Source organism: Schistocerca americana, chromosome X (assembly GCF_021461395.2).
Source record: "Schistocerca americana isolate TAMUIC-IGC-003095 chromosome X, iqSchAmer2.1, whole genome shotgun sequence".
NCBI classification, from domain to species: domain Eukaryota; kingdom Metazoa; phylum Arthropoda; class Insecta; order Orthoptera; family Acrididae; genus Schistocerca; species Schistocerca americana.
Window position 1 is genome coordinate 404,611,350 of NC_060130.1, and position 23,763 is coordinate 404,635,112.

The following is a 23,763-nucleotide window of genomic DNA, read 5'->3' on the forward strand; positions in this document are numbered from 1 at the left end:
GTTGTTGGTTCCATTGCTTAAGTTTTCCTTTTCTTTTATATTTACAAGTTTTTGGACTGTATACTGGTGTATACTACACTCACATTCACAGTATATGTTCTGTGGCTTGAAACTGAAATGTAATTATGAGATTAAGGTGCAGCTAATGTATATTTGTATACATACAGACTAGCACCTTTGAATCTATACGATATCTTTGTGGATTCAGGGAGCAGTTGTTTTTGACACAAACAGAGTTTACAGCTGTGGCTTTAACATAAAAATAACACAGAAAGATTTAACATCATTGGACCATGTGCTTTTCAACTCTTATGGCACATTGGTAGTAATTTCACAAACATTTTATTGATTCTACTGCCAGACATGAACTTTGCCTGTTTTCATGTGTCACATACAGACAATGTTACAAATTATGATGTGTATGACCATTTCATATAATTGTATGTTAATATGATTTCAGATGTGAATTATTTGACAATTGTTTAAATATATGAATACACGGAACACACTTGGTGGGTTGTAATGTAACTGTCCTCTATTCTGTGAGTAATTTGATATATTTGTTATTTTTCCCATGCAATAGCTAAAACAAACTTTTGTATTCATGGTTCTTTCCCTTAGGTACTCGAAAATGACCAAGAAGGTTGAAACCAGTTGTGCACCAATAGGGTAAATAAATTTTATTGGTATAGAGTATGGTGTTTTTCAAAATGCCTTTCATTAAATAATTTATTATTTATATTAATGACTTTCAGTACAATTCAAGGTGAAGAAATACCTTCTGGGTTGAGTTTTGACATCCAGTTGATGCACGGGTCTTACAAGAGTTGCACATATTTGAAAAGCATTGATGGGGTAACTTGCCACAATCCAGCTCATATTTACTCTAAATGATTTAGGGAACCACAGTAAAATTTTTGCAATGCTGTAACATAAGTCAATCACAATAAGACTTCCAACAATAGATCTTTTAACATGACACTGCCTGCCTTGATCTATGGAACAAAAGAAAATAAATTAAGTTACACTTTACTAGGATTTCAATTTTTTCCAAAACTATTCTCTACAAATTGCACCAGTAAAACTCTATAGAAACTGTGAAAATCTGAAGTTATCAATGTTTTTCATGTCATGCCAAAGATTTGTCATGCATCAGTACATTTGGGCAGAGTTCTGTTTCACAAACTACCTACTCAATTCTTCACCTTGAATGGAGCATATTAAGAAGGCATTCTTTCAAATACTACGCAAACATGAGAAACAGATTGAAAAAAAAAAAAAAAAAAACTGAATGTTTTAAGTACTTCAAAGTTCAACTTTCAGTTATGAGGAGCACATTACACTAACCTCTGCAGGTCAGCTGTCAGCTGCGAGGAAATACAGTGAAGTGGCCATGAAAAAAGGAAGTGGGAGCAGTACATCTTATACAATATATGAAAAACTGATAGGCAGGAACTTTTGATTAATCTTTTTGTGAACAAAATTGTTTGTATGTGTTGCTTGAGGCTTTCCTAACAGATTAGGTCTAGAAATGGTTCTTGGGCGGGACATCTGATGTCCTTGTGAAATTCCCACAGGATTTCATTGGCCCAAATGACCAACACCTTCAGATGCGTTGAACACACTGCTGACCTGTGACTAATGCCTCCTATATGTGCTACTCTAAGAAGTTTTCTTTCACTAGTCACAGCTCATCAGTGAATTTGCTGTATCTGGAGACGTTGGTCAGTTGCGTCGATGAAATATTGTGAGAATTCCACATCATCATCAGGCGTCTTGTCCAAGAACCATTTCTACAAATAGTTTGCAGTCTGGCAATGTATTAAAAACTGTATGCAAATCAAATCAAAATAAAAATATGTTCTAAAAGAAAGACTTCTGATATTACAAACAGTCATGTCAGTAAACTGAATAATAGTTGTGTCTGTATGTGTATGCTGATGATAGGATAATAAAGTTACTCTACACACAACTGTTTATTGAGTCGCAGACAGGCACGACAAAAATACTGCTATACTTTTAAGCTTTCAACCAAAAGACCTTCTTCTAAAGTAGAAAACACACACACACACAAACACACACACACACACACACACACACACACACACACACACACAAAGCACAACTCACACACACATGACCACTGTCTCTGGCTGCTGAGGCCGGACTCAGAGGATAGAGATATCAGTCTCATATAGATGTGTGTGTGTGTGTGTGTGTGTGTGTGTGTGTGTGTGTGTGTGTGTGTGTGTGTGTTTTGTGCTTGTGTGAATGTGTGTGGGTTTTCAACTTTAGAAGAAGGCCTTTAAACCAAAAGCTTAAATGTATAGTGGTCTTTTTGTTGTACCTGGCTGCAACTCAGTGTCTCCTCTACATGGTGAGATGCAATCTCTGACTTTCATAATACTGTCAAAATTCCGTCCTGGATTTTCCATTGCATTATTTCATTATGGTATAGAGCAATCATGAAACTGAGTTCCTACATATTGTGAATGTGCACACTTCACAAATAAAGGGAATTAAAAAGGTTAAGTTATCTTTATTGCAGTACATGTATTATCTATTTATATTTATTTTAGTCCTCCTTTTAAATCTAATACAACATCCCATTACATTATGCACCATAAATACCACAAATAACTGAGTTGTCGAGAAATTAAAAACCATTTTACTTAAAATATCATATACAAAAATGCATAAACAACTAGGTGCCTTTGACTAACACATTAAAAATATGAAGCATAAATAATTTGTCACAAATAAAAAGGAATTTACATCCAATTAAAAATTGTGTCATATATAAGATATTCATTTTCAACTAAGTGCTGACAATACTAACAAAAATTAACAAATTGTCTCATATACATTTTGTCAAAGTTAAAACATATTTACTATACACTTTAATGGTTGTTGTCACATATAAAAACTCTTTCGTTAACCAAGTGTCTATGATACTAAAAGAAGTTAAAATATGAGACATAAATAATTCATTCACTGATTAATTAAAAACTGTTTTAGATACCTCTAAAATTTTGTTAAATATAAAAGGTTAATATTTAATTAGTACCTATAATGCTAACAAAATTTAACATTATACTAAATTATACACAGCAGTTTTTATGCATAGACTTCTGATAGTGCTTTGTACAGTTTGGAGAAATACAATATATGAAAAATTCTAGTATATAGAACATATTTATGATAAAATATAAAAGAAATCTGGGTGTAATTAACAAACTAGGTTCTAATTAAATTACATTACAAGGAAAAAGATAAAAAAAGACTTTTCTGATTTTGCGACTCAATACCAACAGGTCCTTTATGTTGGCCATGCCAATACTACAATGAAGAGTATTTGGTAAAAGCCTGTAAGGAAATGAAATTTTTAGTAACATTGATGGCTATTAATCACAATCAGTATTTATATTCAAATTGTGTGTGACATGCATGTAGTAGTTTTGCTAATGGGCATGATTTTAGTACTGAGAATGTAATAGAAGCACATTTTCAGTGCTGAACAGTTTTTCCTCTTATTTCTATAAATTACGGAAGGGACCAAATTGAAATAGTCTACAAAGACATTGTATCATTCATAGGAATTCCTTTCACATTATGACAAAATATGCAAGCAATTTTCTGCTGCTGTATCCAAATCTTTGCAGATGAACAGAATTTCTTGAAACTCAAGTCTAATGAGATTAGACATGAAGCATACATATAACAATGAAGAAAATTAAACAATTTCTCATCAAGAGACTTGTATCTACTCTATGCATGTCAATGACGATATGTATTTTTGATTTGTTCCTAAATCTTTACATAATAGGTTAATGGTATCGTATTATTCATATGACGTAATAAATTTATTAATACCTTCATATTTACCAGTTGCAGAAGCTGTAGATGCATCACTTCTTCAAATGTGGGGATGAAATCTTTTCAATTGTCATATTAATGAAGTACAAATTTTAAGAGGTATATCTAAACGTAACATTTTAGAGCGATATGCAATGCAATGAGCATGTAAGGACAGTGTTACTGAAGGGAAGGAGAATGGTCAACAGTTTATTGGGAGAGTTTTAGGAAAGTGCAGTTCACCTACAAAGGAGACCACTCACACAACACTTGCATAGCCCTTTCTCAGATACTGGTTGAGTGTCTGGGATCCCCACCATGCCAGATTACAGGAAGCCATTGAAGCAACTCAGAAGCATGCTGCTACACTTATCATCAGTACATTCAATCAACCTTCGAGTGTTATGGAGACGCTTCATGATCTTAAAAGGAAATCCTTGGAGAGAAGACAACATTTTTTCACAAAACATTGTTGAGAAAGTTTAGACAACACGGATTTGCAGCTGAACTGTAGAACGATATACTTCATCTATGGACCACATAGACAAGGTAAGAGAAATTAGGGCTCCTTTGGAGGCACACAATCATTTTTCCCTCACTCCATTTGCAAGTGGAACAGGAAAGGAAATGGTTAATAGTGGCACATGGTACCCTTTGCCATATGCCATACAGTTGCTTGTGGAATATGTTTGTAGATGCAGTTACAGATGGAAGAACAACAACAAGAAGGGATAGCAATTTGGAACCCCAGAGAGCCTGTCCATGTGCAGGCAAGGGAGAAACATGCCACAGTTGGTGAAACAGCCTTTGAAGTTGACAAAGTTGAGCTCGGCTGCATGCTCTGCCAATAGGTAGTTGATCTCGCCCCTGGTCAGAGTTTGATGGTGGCTATTGATACTTATGGAGAGTTCACTGACAGTTATTCTCACTTTAAAGGTTATTCTTTAGTTGTTCCATCAGTTGTTGTATGACAGCTTTTGTGCTCTGCATCTGATGAGGAAAAATAGCCCTGTGGTAGGGCAACAACAGGTCGTGCTGAGTGGGTGAACAGGACGTGCTGAGTGGGTGCACAGGACAGGTCTTGCACGCAAGTCTTAAATATGACCCAATTTACAAGAGGTTGGAAGTATGAATGGCACAACTACAGATCATGATATTCTGTAAGTCTGGTGGGTCGGGCAACACCACTTGAATCTATGAATTTTTCCGAACACTATTCTCTTAGTGATCTTCCTCTCCCATTATTCTAACCTGCCCCTGCCCCTTCCCTCCCATTTAAACTCCTCCGTGCACCTGAGCTGAGCTCCCCCCCCCCCCCCCCCCCCCCCCTCCTCTAGTAATGTATTCCTGTCTCAGTCCCTTACTGTACTTACCTCTCCTTGCCCTTGATTTTCTTTCCCTTCACTGAGTCCCTGTGCAAGTCACGTTGCCGAGCTACAAACACACACTTCCTAACTACAGTCAGGCCATACTAGTGAGATAATTTAACTTATGTGTGTGGGGTGAGGGGGGGGGGAGGAGAGAGGGAGTGCACACATATGTGTGCGTGCGCATGCATGCATGCATGCATGGAATGGAATGTAAATTTATAAGCTGACCTATCTTGTTCTAGTTCTTATTAGCTGACTATATATCACTCAGTACTTTCATTATTTGCTGAGTAGTGATCATTATTTGTTTCACTGTTTGATACATTAATCCCAGATTTGTAAATTAATATAAAATAACTTACTTTACGAGTGTGCCATATACACTGAGAGAAAAAAATTGCAACACCAAAAAATAATTAGTGCAGAGTAATGACATGTCCAATATAAATTTGTCTAGGTAACATATTTAAGTGATTAACACTGCAAGATCACAGGTTAATGTAAGTGCTAGATTAGCTATTGCAAATGTTGAATGCTGGTACATTAATAACTGATGTAGCCACCAGAATCTTGAATGTATGCATTGTGTTGTCAGATGCTGGATGTCAGTTTGTGGGATGGAGTTCCATGACTGTTGCACCTGGTAGGCCAATACAGGGACGGTTAATACTGGAGTTGTTGTGCGATGATTCCCATAGGTGCTCAATTGGAGACAGATCTTGGGATTGAGCAGGCCAAGGCAACATGTTGACACACTATAGGGCATGTAGGGTTCCAACAGTGGTATGTGGGCTAGCATTATTCATTTGGAAAACTTGGAAAACACCCACTGCACTGCTGTTCATGAATAGCAGCACAATAGGTAAAATCACCAGACTGACATAAAAATTTCCATTCAGGGTGCATGGTACAACAACAGGAATGCTCCTATTGTCATACAAAATAGTATCCCAGACCATAACGCCAGGTATATGGCCACTGTGTCTAGCACACAGACTATCATTGGCACCAAGGCGGAACTAGTTTTCATCACACAACACAACAGACCTCCATCCTACCCTCCAATGAGTTCTTGCTTGACACCACTGAAGTTGCAAATGGCGACGGTTGGGGGTCAGTGAAATGGACACAACAAGGCGTCTGGCTCAGGGCTGCCTTGAAGTAACCTATTTGTAACAATCTGTTGTGTCACTGTGGTGCCAACTGCTGCTCAGTTTGCTGCTGCAGATGAAACACACACTAAAAAAAGCTTTGCATCACCCTGGTTCCCAGAACTTCTGAAGATAGACGTTAACTTTGGATATTGTATCACAGACACAGTTCTTTTGACTGTTCAGAGATGTCACTAAACCTGCCCAAAGATGTAAACAACCAAGCATGAGCAACACCTATTAGATGGAGGGGGTCTGATAGCCCATCAGTTCCAGTCATCCCACCAGGAAGGAGGTACACAGCTCGTGTTGTCTGTAGTTCAACCATGCCTAGACGGTCAATACCACAGTTCGATCACGTCCGCATTGTTACTTTGCGACAGGAGGGGTTCTCAACAAGGGAAGTGTCCAGACATCTCACAGTGAACCAAAGCGATGTTGTTCGGACATGGAGGAGATACAGAGAGAGGAACTGTCGATGACATGCCTTGCTCAGGCTGCAAAAGGGCTACTACTACAGTGGATGACTGCAACCTATGGATTATGGCTCGGAGGAACCCTGACTGCAGCACCACCATGTTGAATAATGCTTTTCGTGCAGCCACAGGACATTGTGTTATGACTCAAACTGTGCGCAATAAGCTGCATGATGTGCAACTTCACTCCTGATGTCCATCTTTGCAATCATGACAACATGCAGCGTGGCACAGATGGGCCCAACAACATGCCGAATGGACCGCTCAGGATTGGCATCACGTTCTCTTCACTGACGAATGTCATATATGCTTTCAACCAGAGAATCGTCGGAGAAGTGTTTGGAGGCAACCCGGTCAGGCAGAATGCCTCAGACACACTGTCCAGCGAGTGCAGCTGGGTGGAGGTTCCCTGCTGTTTTGGGGTGGCATTATGTCAGGGCGATGTACACTGCCGACGGTTATCGAAGGTGTCGTAATAGCTGCATTATACATGAATGGCATCCTCCGACAGATAGTGTAAACATATCAGAAGCATATCGGTGAGGCATTCGTCTTCACAGACGATAATTCGCACCCCCATCGTACACATCTTGTGAATGACTTCCATCAATGATAACGACATCGCTCGACTAGAGTGCCCAGCATGTTCTCCAGACATGAACCCTATCGAACATGCCTGGGATAGATTGAAAAGGGCTGTTTATGGACGATATGACCCACCAACCACTCTGTGGGATCTACACCGAATCACCATCGAGGAGTAGGACAATCTGGACCAACAGTGCCTTGATGAACTTGTGGATAGTATGCCACGACAAATACAGGCATGCATCAATGCAAGGGGATGTGCTACTGGGTATTAGAGGTACTGGTGTGTACAGCAATCTGGACCACCACCTCTGAAGGTCTCACTGTATGGTGGTATAACATGCAATGTGTGGTTTTCATGAGCAATAAAAATGGTGGAAATGATGTTTATGTTGATCTCTATTCCAATTTTCTGTACAGGTTCCAGAACTCTCGGAACAGAGGTGATGCAAAACTTTTTTTGATGTGTGTGTATGTGTATGATGTGCCAGAGCCATGCGCCGAGCATGATGGTCTTCCCTCTTTGTAGTGCCATGTGGCCATCTGGAGCCTGGTCTTCTTGTGACCGTACACTCCCATGATCATTGCTGCCAGCAATCATGTACAATGGCGACAATCCTGCCAAGTCTTCCTGCAATATTGCAAAAAGAGCATCCAGCTTCTCATAGCCCCATTTCAAGACTTCGTTAAAACCCAGTGAGTTGTTAATAATGGCGACTTTGATGCCTTAAAGGCATTCTTGACTATCATCATCTCACCAAGTCCAATTTCAAATGTAACTAACACTTATGACAGTAACAATGTGTATTTAAAGCAAACCTGATTTTCATCCTCAAAGCAGTGCTACTAGTGCCACTCTTATGTGATTGGCCTGAAATCTGAACAGATATCACCTTTCAGATGCAGAAAGACATCTACTAACTTCTATTTTTGTCACACAACTCCTTGGTGCTGCAATATTTCCCCCATCAGTGTATGTTATTTTAGCCTTCTAATTTCATTTAAATATAGTCTTGCGATGAAGAGTGAAAAAAACTAATGTTGCTGTTGTGGGAAAAATTAAACATAGTAAAACATGAATATAAACAGCAACCAAAGTTATTTTTATTCAAAATTCAAGTAATAGAGTTCAGTGTTTAATAATTTTTCAGATACCAGCCAACTAGTGGTGTTAGTGGGTCACAATATTTGAAGTGTCATATTCACCAGAAGAAAACATTATGATTAACCAATGCTGGTACTGAGAGTTATTTATAAGTTCCATATACTGATAAAATTTACATCCGAATGAGACAAAAATGATATTTGGCTGCTAATGAACAAACATCATGGGACGAATATTAATGTAAAGTGATGTAAGTCACATCATACTAACGTTAAAAGCAAAGTTTTGAAGACCATTATCTGTGTTTACATTTTCTAATGATGAGTACAGTGCTAAGAAGACTCTGTATAAGTTTTATTTTAATTCTACACAGTTTATGAATTGAGAGCTTTACATTAAATAAATATCATTCAGCTTTTACATATTCATGTTTCGATATTTGGCTACTAGTTAGAACACGGTATATTTTCAGCTGGAAGCCCTATGCTGCAATAGTTAATGCACAGAGAAATCTCTGGCAAGTGAACCAAATTTACGTTTTACAAAATTAATGCACATTAATCACAACTCATAGTTTGTCAACATGATATTGCTAGCACTGGAAGTGAAATTTTCAAAACCAGCAAATAGTTTCTTAATTCAAGAAAATGTAGAATGCCAGTAGGTGGCAGGCATAGGTTACACAAACTGGTGCTGTTCTACACGTTATTGTGTTATTCTAACATTTTTATTACACATTTTTCACAAACTGAATGTGTTTTGGTTTGATAAAGATTCCTGGGGAAGACAACGAAAATATTTTCTTTTTCCTAAATAAAATCCTGTTTGTAATTACCTTTCCTCATTTCTGCCAACAACACCATATGTTTGGACGATGACAAAATTTGTATCTTATAATTTGTTTCACTTAGAGTAACAGTAAACTTTCATAATTTTGAAAAGCCCAAGACTGAAATACATGACTTTGAAAATAATTAATGGAAGAGATTTGAAATGTCACTTAAAATTGAGACATGAATATGTGGAGATATTTCTGGGATAAGATGTACAAGGATAATTTCATAGATAAGACATATAAAAATATCTGAAACATACAATTAAATTAAATTCTCACAATTAATAGACCCTCTTTTCCTCTTAATTTAGATAGCAATGTTTCCTTCTGGGTCAAATTTTTTCAACAACTGATTAGCTGTATGACACAAAATAAACACAATAATCTGCAGAGAGCTCAACTTTATGTACATGAAACAAAATTGCATTACTCCTTAATGGGAATTTTTAAAGAACAGACAACTTTATTGGTAATGGAAGAAACCTTATAGGCTGTGGAAGGGGGAGGGAGTACGGAAGGCACACACAAATGTGATGTAACCATATGGTTCAAAATTTTTTTCCTCATTTTGGATAATACCATACATGGAAACTGACAGTAGAGCTAAGAGAAAAGTTAATTTTCCTTGTGTGCAAAAAGAAATAATTATAATCGAATGTCTTAGTATGGAGTTTGACAGGTATATTTTGGGTGTTATTTCAGTTGTAAGATGACATTTTTACTTCTTCTGTTTAAAAATTGTTAGCACTCGAATAATAAAGCGTCTTCTGTGCTTTAGTTTGAGACAGAAAGGCCTTGTAACTAAATTAAGTTGCTGTTTTGTCATTTAACAACACAAAGTCCAACTTAATCTTAAGTTTATGAACATGAAGTCTGCCAAGGTGTTGCCATCACTTGGATCACAATTCAAATTAGACACTGTGCAACATAAATTTGAAGAAAGTAAACGAATTTATCAAATTGACTGAATTTACCTATGGTTTGGAAATGCCAGCACAGCTATTTTTCAGAACAAGTAGTTATGGAAACAAATAATTTAATGAAACCAACATGCAGCACTTTCCTATGAGCAGCTATTAGTGCCACAACAATACTGATTGGACAAAAACATCTGACCAGTGTAAAGATATTACATGATTCCAGAAAATAGTGTGGACAGCTTAACAATTCATCTCATTTTGTTATACCACACAGATAATGTTTATAGATGATGGTGAGGTGGAGTGATACCAAATTTATACAATGGAATTTATATGAACATTATACTCCCTTGCTGTCATCACATGGGGCAATTTGAGTGAGAAGTTCAGGAATCACTTTACAAAAACAATGTGGCAAACATATTTATTTGGCAAGAAATGAGCACCAGTTTGGTTTCAAACTGAAAGTAATTTATTTCCAGTTATTTCAGGTTAGTGCACTGAGACCAAAACACAAACTACATTTTTTTTTAAATGCTCCAATTGTATATGCACATATGAATATATGCTGATTACAATATGAGGAATTTAATCTCAAAGCATGGTTAAGGGCCTCTAACAACTACTATATGGTTCTTCTTCAATGCAGTGCTTCATAAACCATTTGATGGTGACTTGAGTAATATGCAGAATATTATGTATTCCTGTCTCCGACAACAGCTTTTGGATAACAGGAAAAATGAAGATGCACCATGGTGCTCTTGGAGCAAGTAATTGTCCGGAAAGCCTGATAAGTCTGCAAATGTAATCAGTATGAGGATTATTACGGCAGCATGAAATCACTACTCATAGTAAAAACTGAAATATGCAGTGGTGACCTTCCTCAATAACATTTATTATAAGCTCATTGTAAACCAGCTTTCTAGGCCATCCTCAGATGTCTTAAGACTACACAGATAGTCCACAAAACATCTGCGAGAGTTTATAGCTCTACAAAGATTGTTTTTCTAAAGATATGCGACCTTTTACAACTATATATGTATATAAATACAAAAGCATAATGAAATTCACAGTAGCTATGAACAAATAAACCTTATATTACTTTATATTCAAAGATTAAAGATTAAAAGTATAAGAATATACAAACCAAAAACAGTATGCAAGTGAGCACTGGTAGAGACTACTATGTTATATGGACAAAATAACTGGTGAATGTGAAGACCAAGCAAAAAATGGGGGGGGGGGGGGGGGGGGGGATTCAATGGAATGTGGGTAGGAACAGTTATACTATTAATAACAGGCATATTATACTATGGTGACACAAATATTAACTGGTTGCTGCTACTTTAGCAAAGGTGAATAACGGAACTGTATTTCATAATTATGGATTAAGTCAGGATTTGGTGATTGGTGTTTATCTATAACCAGAATTTCAAGTTGTTTTTCACCTTTAGTTCATCTATGGAGAACATAACTTTTAATATCATAAGAACAAGGATAACAGCACTTCTGTATCATCCTCAGAAGGCACTAAATCACACAGACAACAAATGGGCCACCATGTTATATGAAGGTAATACTTCACATGGACTTGCCAGCAAACTAAAATCCAGGAAATATACACCAGCTTTTTATGCTAGGAATGCTGTTTTCCACATGCAGTTCAATAGTAAAGACAAGGTTTCACCTTTAGATCAGAATGGAATTTATGGTATTTCCTGCAATTTGTGATGCAAATTACATGCAGGTCAACCACATAGGGCAATAACTATTACACTGACATGAAGTTAGCTAGAGACTGAAAATGAAATGTTCCAAATTTGCTGAACAGGTTCCAAATGAATGTCATTCTTATAATATTAAATGTGAAGTTCTCCATTGAGAATCTAGAGGCAGAAATCTAACATTACTTGAAATTCTGACTATCAATAAACACCAGTCACAGGATCCTGACTTAATCCTTGCTGATCAAATACAGTTCTATTATCCACTCTTGCTAAACTAGCAGCAGCCACTCAAAATTTTTCTCACCACAGAATAATATGCTTGTTGTAGATAGTATAACTGTTCCTCATCCACACTGCACAGACTCCTTCCTCTCCTCTGGCCCCTTCCCCTTTTGTCTGTTCTTCGATGGTCAGAGACACTGGTTATAGGGCTTTTGGCTGAAAGCTCACTCTTTTAGCAGTCTTTTTCTTGTGTCTGTCTGCGCTTCAACATTTGATTTTGTTATCACATTCACCAATTATTTTGGCCATATAACACAGTAGTCTCTTCCAGTATTAACTTGTGTACTATTTTTGGCCTGTATATTCTTATACATTTAACCTCAGTGCAAAAAGTAATATAACATTTATTTGTTTATAACTTCTGAGAACTTCATCATTCTTGTGTTTTGTAAATAGTTGTAAAAAGTTACATATCTTTGGAAAAACAATCTCTGTACAGCTATAAGCTCTCACTGATATTATGTAGACTATCACTTTAGTTTTAAGTTGTCAAAATCTAAAACATGGCTGTGAATCAGCAACAGTATAAATCTGAAGAGGTTGTAAAACTCAGCCAACCATTTGAAAAATAAAGGTTTATTAGCCCTTGACCTAGGTTTTGGTATTTCTAAAAATTTCTTCTTCAGGAGTGGGCCTTGTAAATCACATGGTGGTAAATTACATTACCTGAAGCCAAGCGACTCTTGTCATACATAAAATTTATATAGAAACCAGAAACAACATATGCCATGACTTAAGACAGCAAACAGATTACATTCAACATACAGCAGAATAAATGCCATGCCTTTGTCTCTGGCATGATGTATACTTAAGTTATACAAATATTTTATCCTTTGACTCCTGTTATAATTGTATGTTGACAAGAGCCTTTACCAGTGGGCATTTATTCTGACATACGTTTAATATAATCTGGCTGCTGTCTTAAGCCATAGCATGTGATGTTTCTAGTTTTTATCTCAATTTTATATATGACAAGAGCCACTCAGCTTCAGTTAATGTAATTTACCAAAATGTGACGTAACAAGGCCCACTCTTTCTGAAGAAGATATTTTTAGAAATACCGAAACCTAGGTCAAGGGCTAATAAACCTTTATTTTGCAACTGGTTAGCTTTAAGTTGTCTGAGGGTGTTCACAATTAACTATAAAATAAATATTATTGTGGATCATCAATCTTGTGCATCTTAGTTTTTAATACTAGCACCAACAGGATGTTCCACAAACACTATTATTCATTCAAGTGAGGTGTACCTATAAAATATAAATTATCTTGGACTGATGGCCAGAAAATAATCTGAGAGACTGAGGTAGTTAACTCCCCATCCCCCACCCTGAACAAACAAAAAAATCAGTCTTCAATGGGCAGTGCCACATGCAGTTGGCCACCTAGTGTATTCCAATGTAAGAAGTGGCAGTAATCTTATAGCACTTGTCATTTGTTTTATTATGGGCTACATAATATTGTTCTTCTGTGAGAGCTTTCAGCTATGGATTAGTTTCTTTTGTTTCTTGATTTATAGGAGTGTATAATCAGTGATGTTATTTTCAATGGAAATTATGCAAAAATATTATTTATTGGAAATATATCATCAATGCACCAAAGATCTTTTTACTAGTCTACTTGTTTCTTGTCATCAAGGCCAAATGAAAAGTTAAACAAGACACACAATGACAAATCAAGCAATTTTCATTAGTGCTTGAGTTTTAACACTTGTGATATTCATCAAAATTCATATCCCCTTTGTTCAAATGACAGTAGTAAGAGCAGCGTAGAAAGTGAGCTCATTAAACCACAGACTTCAATTTGTCCAGCAATACAGGCCCAATGCATCTGCTGAAGTCAGAATGTCTGATATATGTACATATGATTGTATTGCCTGATAAAACAAGCTAAACATTAAACAAAGGAGGAGGACCAGGACAATGTAAACAAGAATAGTGTAATTTCTCGATCGAAAATTTGACTCATCAGCAGAGGATGCATTAACACACATCAGCGTGGAACAATAAAAGATCATTGTGTTATGAATGAGGGGTGGGGTGGGGGGTGGGGGTGGGGGGAGATGATGGAAGGGGGGAGGGGGAGGGGTTTAGACCAAAATATAGAACTGACAAAACTTTGTGTTAAGCTGAAACACAACCATACTTTTAAAATGTCTTGCTGCTCTTGCTGAAGTATAAATCAGCAGTGGTATATTGAATAGAAGGTGAAAATAATAACAGAAATTACATTGTCAATGCCTGATTCTTTGCAAAAATAAATATCATGAGTGTGTGTTTATCCTCATACAGTTTTCACAAAGCGATGTCATTAATATGTGTATTACTTCCATGGATGAAAAGTTACAATGGTGACAAGCATGTTGGTAAGTGTGTTCATGGTATATTTAAATGAGCAAGGTAACTTGTTCTTTACCTCAGCCAAAAGCCGTTATTCCTAAGAACAAATGAAATGGGGGGGGGGGGGGGGGGGACTGATGAGTGGATAACTGGAGGTATGTCATTGCTAGACTCAATAAGACACGAATTTCCTATTAAATGGCAAACTCTGGTCCTGTGGCTAACCTGGAAAAAATCACATCTTATGTTCAAATTCTGATAGGAAAGAAGGAAGATGCATCTTTTCTCAAGAGATGGATGTTAAATGCTAGGTATAGGGTCAATTTTCAGGACAAAAGTGAGCTAAAGAGCATGAAGGAATAACACTTCTCCTAAATAAAAAATATAAAAGCACATTCAATACAACACACTGCAGTAGAAAGATGCCCCTCTTTACATATTATTCATGTAGATGTAGTGCTGCAGAAGTAAAATTTTGACCCATAACAGACAAAGAGGACTAATTAACATGCATCATTTTTACTGTGATATAGTCAACAACTATTTTACAATGTAAGGAGTTCCAAATGCTACAGTTTTTCAGCCATAACGTAGCACATAAGCGAAACAGTACACGTCACACACAGGAAACTAAAGCTGATTCTGGATTATAACTTTAAATAGGAAGATGAAGCATACAGTCTTTTTCTTATGGTTTGTATCACCATGGTGTGGACCTGAAAATGACATTGTCACAAAATTGAGTGCTTGTCATAATACACAGCAATTAATGACTTGACTTGTGCATAAAATAAAAATGTAAAGAAATATCAAGGAAGGAATGAAAGTAATGCCATACTCACAGATATAGATTTATCTTGCATGAAAGAGCAAAATAGTTGTGTCACAGACAGGAAGGTGAATACTCTCAAGTTTGCTGTCCATAGTAGTTATGGATCTTCTTGTATTTTGAGACTGTCATGATCACCTCATACAGTTAAGGTGATGAAATAACAATAATATTGAACAGGAAATGTAATTTGTATAACATCAAGATCAACATATCTCATTGCTACATGTTAACGGATAAAAATTCTAAGTACAGGCTGGGAGCCACAGAGATAGTGTTCAGCTGAAAAATACACTCTATGAAGCAAAAAAAACCACACACCATAAAGGAATTATCTGAACGGGAGCAAAATTGGTAGGTGTAATGTTCATGTCCAGACAAACCAACGATTACGAATTCTGAAAAACTGAATGATTTATTCAAGAGAAATAGCTTCAAAAATTAAGCAAATCAACAATACACTGGTCCGCTTTGGCCCTTATGGAAGCAGTTATTTGGCTTGGCTCTTATTGATAGACTTGTTTGATGTCCTCCTGAGGGATATCGTGCCAAACTCTGTCCAAATGGGGTGTTAGATTGTCAAAATTCCTAGCTTGTTGGAAGGTCCTGCCCATAATGCTCCAAACATTCTCAATTGGGGAGAGATCTGTCAACTTTTTTGGCCAAGGTAGGGTTTGGAAAGCATGGAGACAAGCAGTAGAAACTCTCGCTATGAGCGGAACGGCATTATCTTGCTGAAAAGTAAGCCCTGGGTCAGTTGCCATGAAGAGCAACAAAACAGGGCATAGAACACCGCCTACACATTGCTGTGCTGTAATGGTGCCATGGATGACAACCAAAAGGGTCCTGCATGAAAAGAAATGGCACCACAGACCATCACTCCCGGCAGTTGAGCCATACAGTGGGCGACAGTCAGGTTGGTATCCTACGGCTGTCGGAGACATCTCCAGACATGCCTTCACTGGTCATGGGTCTCAGTTTGAAGTGGAACTCATCATTGAAGACAGTTCTCCTACACTTTATGAGATCCAGGCCAAAGACGTGCCTGGAAGCACCCCAGACAGCGGTGGGATGTCAGCCTGACTCTCCTCCACCATACACCCCAACAGCCAGGAGTAATGGTCTGGGGCGCAATTTCTTTTCATAGCAAGACGTCTTTGGCTGTCATCCATGGCACCCTTACAGTACAGTGGTATGTCAACGATATGCTACAACCTGTTTTGTTGCCCTTCATGGCAAGCCATCCTGGGCTTGCACTTGAGCAAGATAATGCCCACTCGCTCATGGTGAGAGTATCTGCTGTTTGTCATTGTGCTTGCTAAACCCTACCTTGCCCAGGAAGGTCGCCGGATCTCTCGCCAACTGAGAATGTCTGGAGCATTATGGGTAGGGCCCTACAACCTGCTAGGGATTTTGACAATCTAATGTGCCAACTGGACAGAATTTGGCACGGTATCCCTCAGGAGGACACCCAACAACTCTATCAAACAATACCATGAGGCATAACTGCTTGCATAAGGGGCAGAGGTGGACCAATGCATTACTGACTTGCTCAATTTGTGAAGCTCCTTCTCTTGAATAAATCATCCAATTTTTCTGAAATTGTAATCCTGTACGTGAACATCAAATCCACCAATTTCCGTCCGATTTGGATAATTCCTTCATGGTGCATCTCCCGCTCCTTTTTTGGTCCCAGAGTGTATCTCGGTGACTACATGCGTAACACCCTGTAACAAGTTACTGATGGTTCAAATGGCTCTGAGCACTATGGGACTTAACATCCATGGTCATCGGTCCCCTAGAACTTAGAACTACTTAAACCTAACTAACCTAAGGACATCACACACATCCATGCCCGAGGCAGGATTCGAACCTGCGATCGTAGCAGTCGCGCGGTTCCGGACTGAGCACCTAGAACCGCTAGACCACCGCGGCCGGCAAGTTACTGATGGATGATAAAAAGGAACTAATCAGTTTTGGCAGAGAGGAAATGTCTACAGCTGCCACCTATGGCGACTCCAAGCCCAACATGGAGATAATCAATAACATTCAGGTGTCTACACCTTCCTGAGTAGCATACTGTGCACTCACAGTCATGTTTATATATAATAAAATATTACCCAACTGAAGCAACATGTTTTGTCTGCATATCATGATACATGACTTAAAAGACTTGGGACAAGTAACCTGGTTAGCAGCACCTTACCAGAGTCTTTAAAAATTACCAGTGAAGATGATCTTCGCCTTATGTATTGCCCACAAACATCATATAAAAACTTAAAACTAAGAAAATTCCCATTATACTGGGTTCAGGCAGGTTAAAAAGATGACAAGAACAGTTAAAAGGAAGACAATAAAAATCACATTTATCAAACCATCCATCAGGCTTTCAAATATCTGCTGCAATCGTCATGGTAAAGTGAGTATAAAATACACTGAAGGGAAAAAATCACAACAACAAAAAATAATTCATGTAGAGTAATGAAATTTTGGGAATACATTTGTCTAGGTAACATATTTAAGTGAGTAACACTGCAAGATCAGAGATTAATGTAAGCACGAGATAAGCTATGGCAAATGTGAAATGTTAGTGCATTAACAACCAGTGTAACCCCAGAAAGTTGAAAGCAAGGATGCAAACATGCATGCATTGTGTTGTACAGGTGGTCACATGTCAGTTTGTGGGATGGAGCTCCATGCTGATTGCACTTGGTCGGTCAATACAGGGATGGTTAATGCTGTTTGTAGATGACACTCGAGTTGTTGTCCGATGATGTTCCATATGTGCTCGGTTGGAGATAGATCTGGGGACTGAGTAGGCCAAGCCAACACGTCGACATCCTATAGAGCATGCAGGGCTACAACAGCGGAATGTGGATGAGCATTATCCTATTGGAAAACACCACCAGGAATTCTGTTCATGAATGGCAGCACAACAGGTTGAATCACCAGACTAATGTGCAATTTTGCAGTAAAGGTGTGTGGAATAAGCATGAGAATGCTACCACTGTCATACAAAATCGCATCTCAGACCATAACTCCAGGTGTAGGACCAGTGTGTCCAGCATGCAGACAGGTTGGTTACATGCCCTCAACTGGTATCCTAACCAACACACAGCCATCACTGGCACCGAGGCAGAATCAGCTTTCATCACAAAACACAACAGATCTTCACCATACCCTCCAATGAGTTCTCACTTGACACCACTGAAGTCGCAAATGGCAGTGGTTTGGATTCAGTGGAATGCACGCTACAGGGCATATGGCTCGGAGCTGTCCTTGAAATAACCAATTTTTAACAGTTTGTTGTGTCACTGTGGTGCCAACTACTGCTCAAATTGCCGCTGTACATGTAGTATGATGTGCCACAGCCATACACCAAACATGATGGTCTTCCCTCTCAGTAGTACAGTAGTACCATGTGGCCGTCCACAGCTCTGTCTTCTTGCAACCGTACATTCTTGTTACCACTGCTGCCAGCAGTCATGCAAGTCTTTCTGCAATATCATGGAAGGAACAACCCGCTTCTCTTAACCCTACTACAAGACCTAGTTCAAGCTCAGTGAGGTGCTGATGATAACATCTTTGTCACTTTAAAGGCATTCTTGACTAACATCAACTCATCACATCCAATCTCAAAGGCAACTAAGGCTCACACAACCATTACAGCATGTATCTAAAGAATACCTGGTTTGCATCTTCACAGTGGTGCTACTAATGCCACTCTTATGTGATTGGCTTGAAATATGAGTAGACATGCCGGCCGGTGTGGCCGTGCGGTTAAAGGCGCTTCAGTCTGGAACCGCGTGGCCGCTACGGTCGCAGGTTCGAATCCTGCCTCGGGCATGGATGTGTGTGACGTCCTTAGGTTTAATTAGTTCTAAGTTCTAGGGGACTGATGACCACAGATGTTAAGTCCCATAGTGCTCAGAGCCATTTGAACCATGTATGAGTAGACATGACTTTTCACATGTAGACACACTTCTGCCAACTATCGCTTATGACGCACAATTCTTTCTTGGTGTTGCAATTTTTTTTTCCCCTGTCAATGTATATAGGTCATCAACATAATTAAAGCAATTTCAGCAGGTCATCACTGACTGAAGGAAAAGAAGGTATAGAGATCAAATGTAGGAAGATAATACCTGAAGGCCTATGTACGTGTCTGTCCTGCCTCCAAATATTATGTTAATCCTCAATATTGGGGGGAAAAAAGGTACCACTGGTATACTGTATATCAGAGTCTATTGTCTAGGATTGATCAATGGGATCACTTTATCAAATAAGCAGTTTTAATGCCCTGAACACACACAAAATTAGAAGAGCTCCCTGGGACCTAAAAAAAGATAATCTACAATTTCACCATGTGGTCGAAAATGTTCCGTATTTAACTAGTCATATGAGGAACAAGGACATATGTTATTTGACTTTCTGGACGACACAATACACTGTATCACATTTATTTACGATTGTGTGTCCAGAAACCTCAAATCATGACCCACACGAAACATTATTAAATCTAATACAGACTGGACTCAAGGTCCCACTTGGCTCTTAGCAACTCTTCTTACTGCTAGGCTAGCAAAATATTCCACCAACAGTCTTGGAAAAGTCTGCAGCCTTTGTTTGGGGACACCAGTGACACAGAACACTGATGAAGGGCAATTATCTGTATGCACTGTAAATTCATCTAGTACTTTTATACCCTTCCACAAGTTTAGTGTAGCACTCTGAGGAAGACCAGAAACTATTACTACATAGGGATTTCATAAAGTTAAGTTACATATGTTGTCCAATCCTAAGAACACTGAGAGTGGTGCATTTTCAGAAGGTAGGGCATGCTTCAGGTTTCCTGCAGGCACAGTTCTGCTGGGGTATGGATAACAGGTTCATCAAAAAGTGGGACTTAAATGGTGCAACAACTGGAAACATACTCCAAAGCTGAAGTACACAGGTCAGGACAATTCTTGTGAATGAAATGTCTGAATTGCACACAGCTCCATCATAAAATTATGGCAATATATGGTCTAAATGCAATGCTGTGTCCTGTGGTAGTGAAATGGCACCAAAATTTTGACCAAAGCTGCACAGACATGGGTGACGTTGATCGAGATGCCCAGCTCTTTCACCATGCAGTTTCTACATTTTCAGCAAGCTGAAAGAACATTTGGAGAAAAGAGATTTTCCAACAATGAGACGTTTGCGTGGTGGTTCTCGAATGGCTCCATGACCAGGTAGTGGATTTCTATCATCTAGCAATTGAACGACTGGTAGAGCATTCTGACTGTAGTTACTTGATGGCTATACAGAAAAATAGTGTCATGTATCTATGTCACTTTGACTCGCAGTGCAGCATTCAATGAAAGTTATCTGGCCTGTCATATTAATATGAAACATACTTTTTGAAGTCCCTCATAAATGTTCATCCACATTCTGAAATACACTTCGCAGCTCCAATCGTTACAGTATTATCCACAGTTGATCTGCATCAGGTCTTTGTAGTGATTCCCCTGAATACAGAACAAGTCTCATTGTTCTTTTAAGAAGCAGGTTGACTTCTAAGTTAATTTGAAGGCTTCAGAATGAGACATACATCTGTACATAATGTCACTGTCATACTCCACCTTGTGGAAGCTGTTTCACTGTTTGAATTACAATCAGTGCATGATACAGAATTATGTTTTCTCAGTTCAAAACGAATTTTGACAAATCACTTATTTGAGCTACTCTGGAACGCAGATAGACAAATATAATGAAGTGTTCCCAGAAATTAGTATCAGCTGTAACTGTTTCTTCACCTATACTACAACAAATACCATTAAATAGATCCACCACCCATTGCCAGTAGAGAAGCTGTTCACTGAAGCAAAAAAGGGTAGAGCTTCTGCACAGCAGCATGGAAATTGCAACAAAAAAATGTTTTGAGCAGTTTGTGGACTCAAATAGATCCTAGTTCGAATGTGACTTAACAAATTGAACGTATTTGTTAAGTATACAAATCTATGGCATCTGTCTCATATCTTTTGTATTAGACCTCTGCCACAACATTTTACAGCAATGCACCAAAAAGTGTCCATAGTAAACTATTCGTTCACTCCACTGGGTTGATCACAATTTTGATGTATCTTGAACTACGTAAAAACATCAATCTAGGTTGAAAAACAGTTGCATATCTATACACCATGACAAATAGTTCCTTAGTGATGCCAGCAGTTTTGCTCCTTTTCAAATGATGTAGTACTCCTCGCATCTTGGTAGTTTAGTATGAGACACACAAGCTTGTCCTCCATGACTAGCAAAGCAAATGGTTACAAGAAACACAGAGCACATACATGTACTATGTGCCATGAATATAAGAAATATTTTTTTAGTATCAACAACTTGTTTTGATCAGGGCATAAGGGTCTGCAGATGAATGGCATGCAACATTCAGTCTAGTTCCTACAATGTAATTTGTAAGTGGGGTGGTTAGTGTGTACGCATAGCTCTCAGTCTACACAGTAATGTCATAGAAGAGATTTACAGGAATATTCTGCCCACTCAAATACTATTACTATCAATAAAATTTTAGCAATGAGTAAATGGTAAATGTCAGACTGTGACTCATTTCCGAATATTCTAAAGGAGGAAGTTTCTGTAAACAATGGCTGGAACATTCTACCAATCATTCAATTCCTCCATGATAGAAATCCACTCCTTAGTCTTGGAAACATCTGAGAACCATCGTGTGAACATCATTGTTGGAAAATCTCTGACTAGCATGAACCAGTTCCTCAATTGCCTGGACATTCTCATCTGTGGTCAATGTTTATAGCCTTCCTTCTTGGTCAGTGTCACTGACAGCTGTGCAGCCTTGGCCAAATTGTTGTCACTATTTCACTATGGCTGAATGTGACATTGCATTTAGTCTGTATACCATAAGTATTTCACAGTGAATCTGTGTGCTATTCAGACTTTTGCCACAGGGATTGTACTGTCCTGTGTACTTCAACTTTGGAGTATGTTTCCAGTTGCTGCTCCATTTCAATCCCACACTATGATAAAGTTGTTAACTTTACTGCAGCAGAACTGTGTCTACAGGAAACAGAGAACAGTTGCTCTCTTCCAATAATACACCACTTGTTTCACAATGGTTAATGTGGGACGACTTCTGAAGCCCCCTTGTAAATGCAACCCAGAAACTTATATTACCTATCACTGAGTACAATTCCTATGAGTAGAAGCACATAATGTTGAATTGTCAAATGATAAGAGCTGTATAATATGTTATAGGTGTATTTGATAAAAGCAACTGCATATACTTCATTAAATTACTCTACAAGGGAGACTGCTTTCAGAGCACAGTAAACTATTTTCATACAACAGCCTCCTAACACACAAATCTCCTGTCGTACATATTACACAATGACCATAGTGATAACAGAGGCAGTCATTTAATAGAGTGAATTAAATGAAGATATACTTCATGGTGTCTTTTGAAGCACAAATTAAAGGTATGTGTAGGAATATAAGAGCATTTTGTAATGACAGTTTAAATGTGGGTGATTTGGTAATAAAGCAAATACTAGTAATGGACTGACTTGAACTAATTTATAAGTTAATCCTTTAAACATCATGTAGAAATGTGTTTGAAATGAGAAACTGCCACAGACTCCACCTATTACCGAGCATATCTACCAATGACACCAAAACAATTTGAATCTTTCTGGCGATTAATCTACATAAATAGTTATTGGTGATCAATTACTCACAAACTGTTGCAGTGTCTTGAAATATATTAGAGCGGGCAAGGGGCCTTTAACTTATCATCTTTGATCTGCTAAAATGCCTTACCAGTAACATTTTATGGTGACCATAGGTTTTATTGAAATCTGTGATATGGCCAATCACAAAATAACAAAACCTGCAACAACACTTTAAATTTGGTAACTGACAGTCTGGATTGTATGCCTTCACAGATGTTCACCAAACATAAATATAGAATCTCTGCTCTCTATGGAAAATGAGACACTCAGTGCTGGCTAGACCAATCACATCATGAGCTACACACAGTATCAGTAGTCCTCCTCTATCAGTTGGTCCAAGATCTGGCATGTCCCCTGAACATAATTTTATTGGCAACGAGCAGTATTGTGCGTGCAGTCTCCCCTCTGCATGTTTACCACTAAGTCCTCTAAGACAGTTATACTGGGACTCACTTTCACAACATATTGTCCTAACTTTCATCACCACCATCACTACCACCATCACCACCATAATCATCATTGTCCTCATGGCAACATTCTTG

At 38.2% G+C, this 23,763-nt stretch overlaps 1 protein-coding gene across 5 annotated transcripts in view; it reads right to left on the reverse strand.

Annotated features, from left to right (window-relative positions):
- Positions 1-23,763, reverse strand: part of LOC124554893 (serine/arginine repetitive matrix protein 2-like) — a 391,768-nt gene that overhangs the window by 95,564 nt on the left and 272,441 nt on the right. For 4 of the 5 annotated variants that reach the window (XM_047128573.1, XM_047128575.1, XM_047128574.1 and 1 more), the window contains one exon: positions 2,520-3,366. The exons of the other annotated variant lie outside the window; for it this stretch is intronic. The gene's annotated coding sequence lies outside the window, so the exon portion shown is untranslated. Of the gene's footprint in view, positions 1-2,519; positions 3,367-23,763 lie in introns of those variants that run through there. 5 annotated transcript variants of the gene reach the window in all.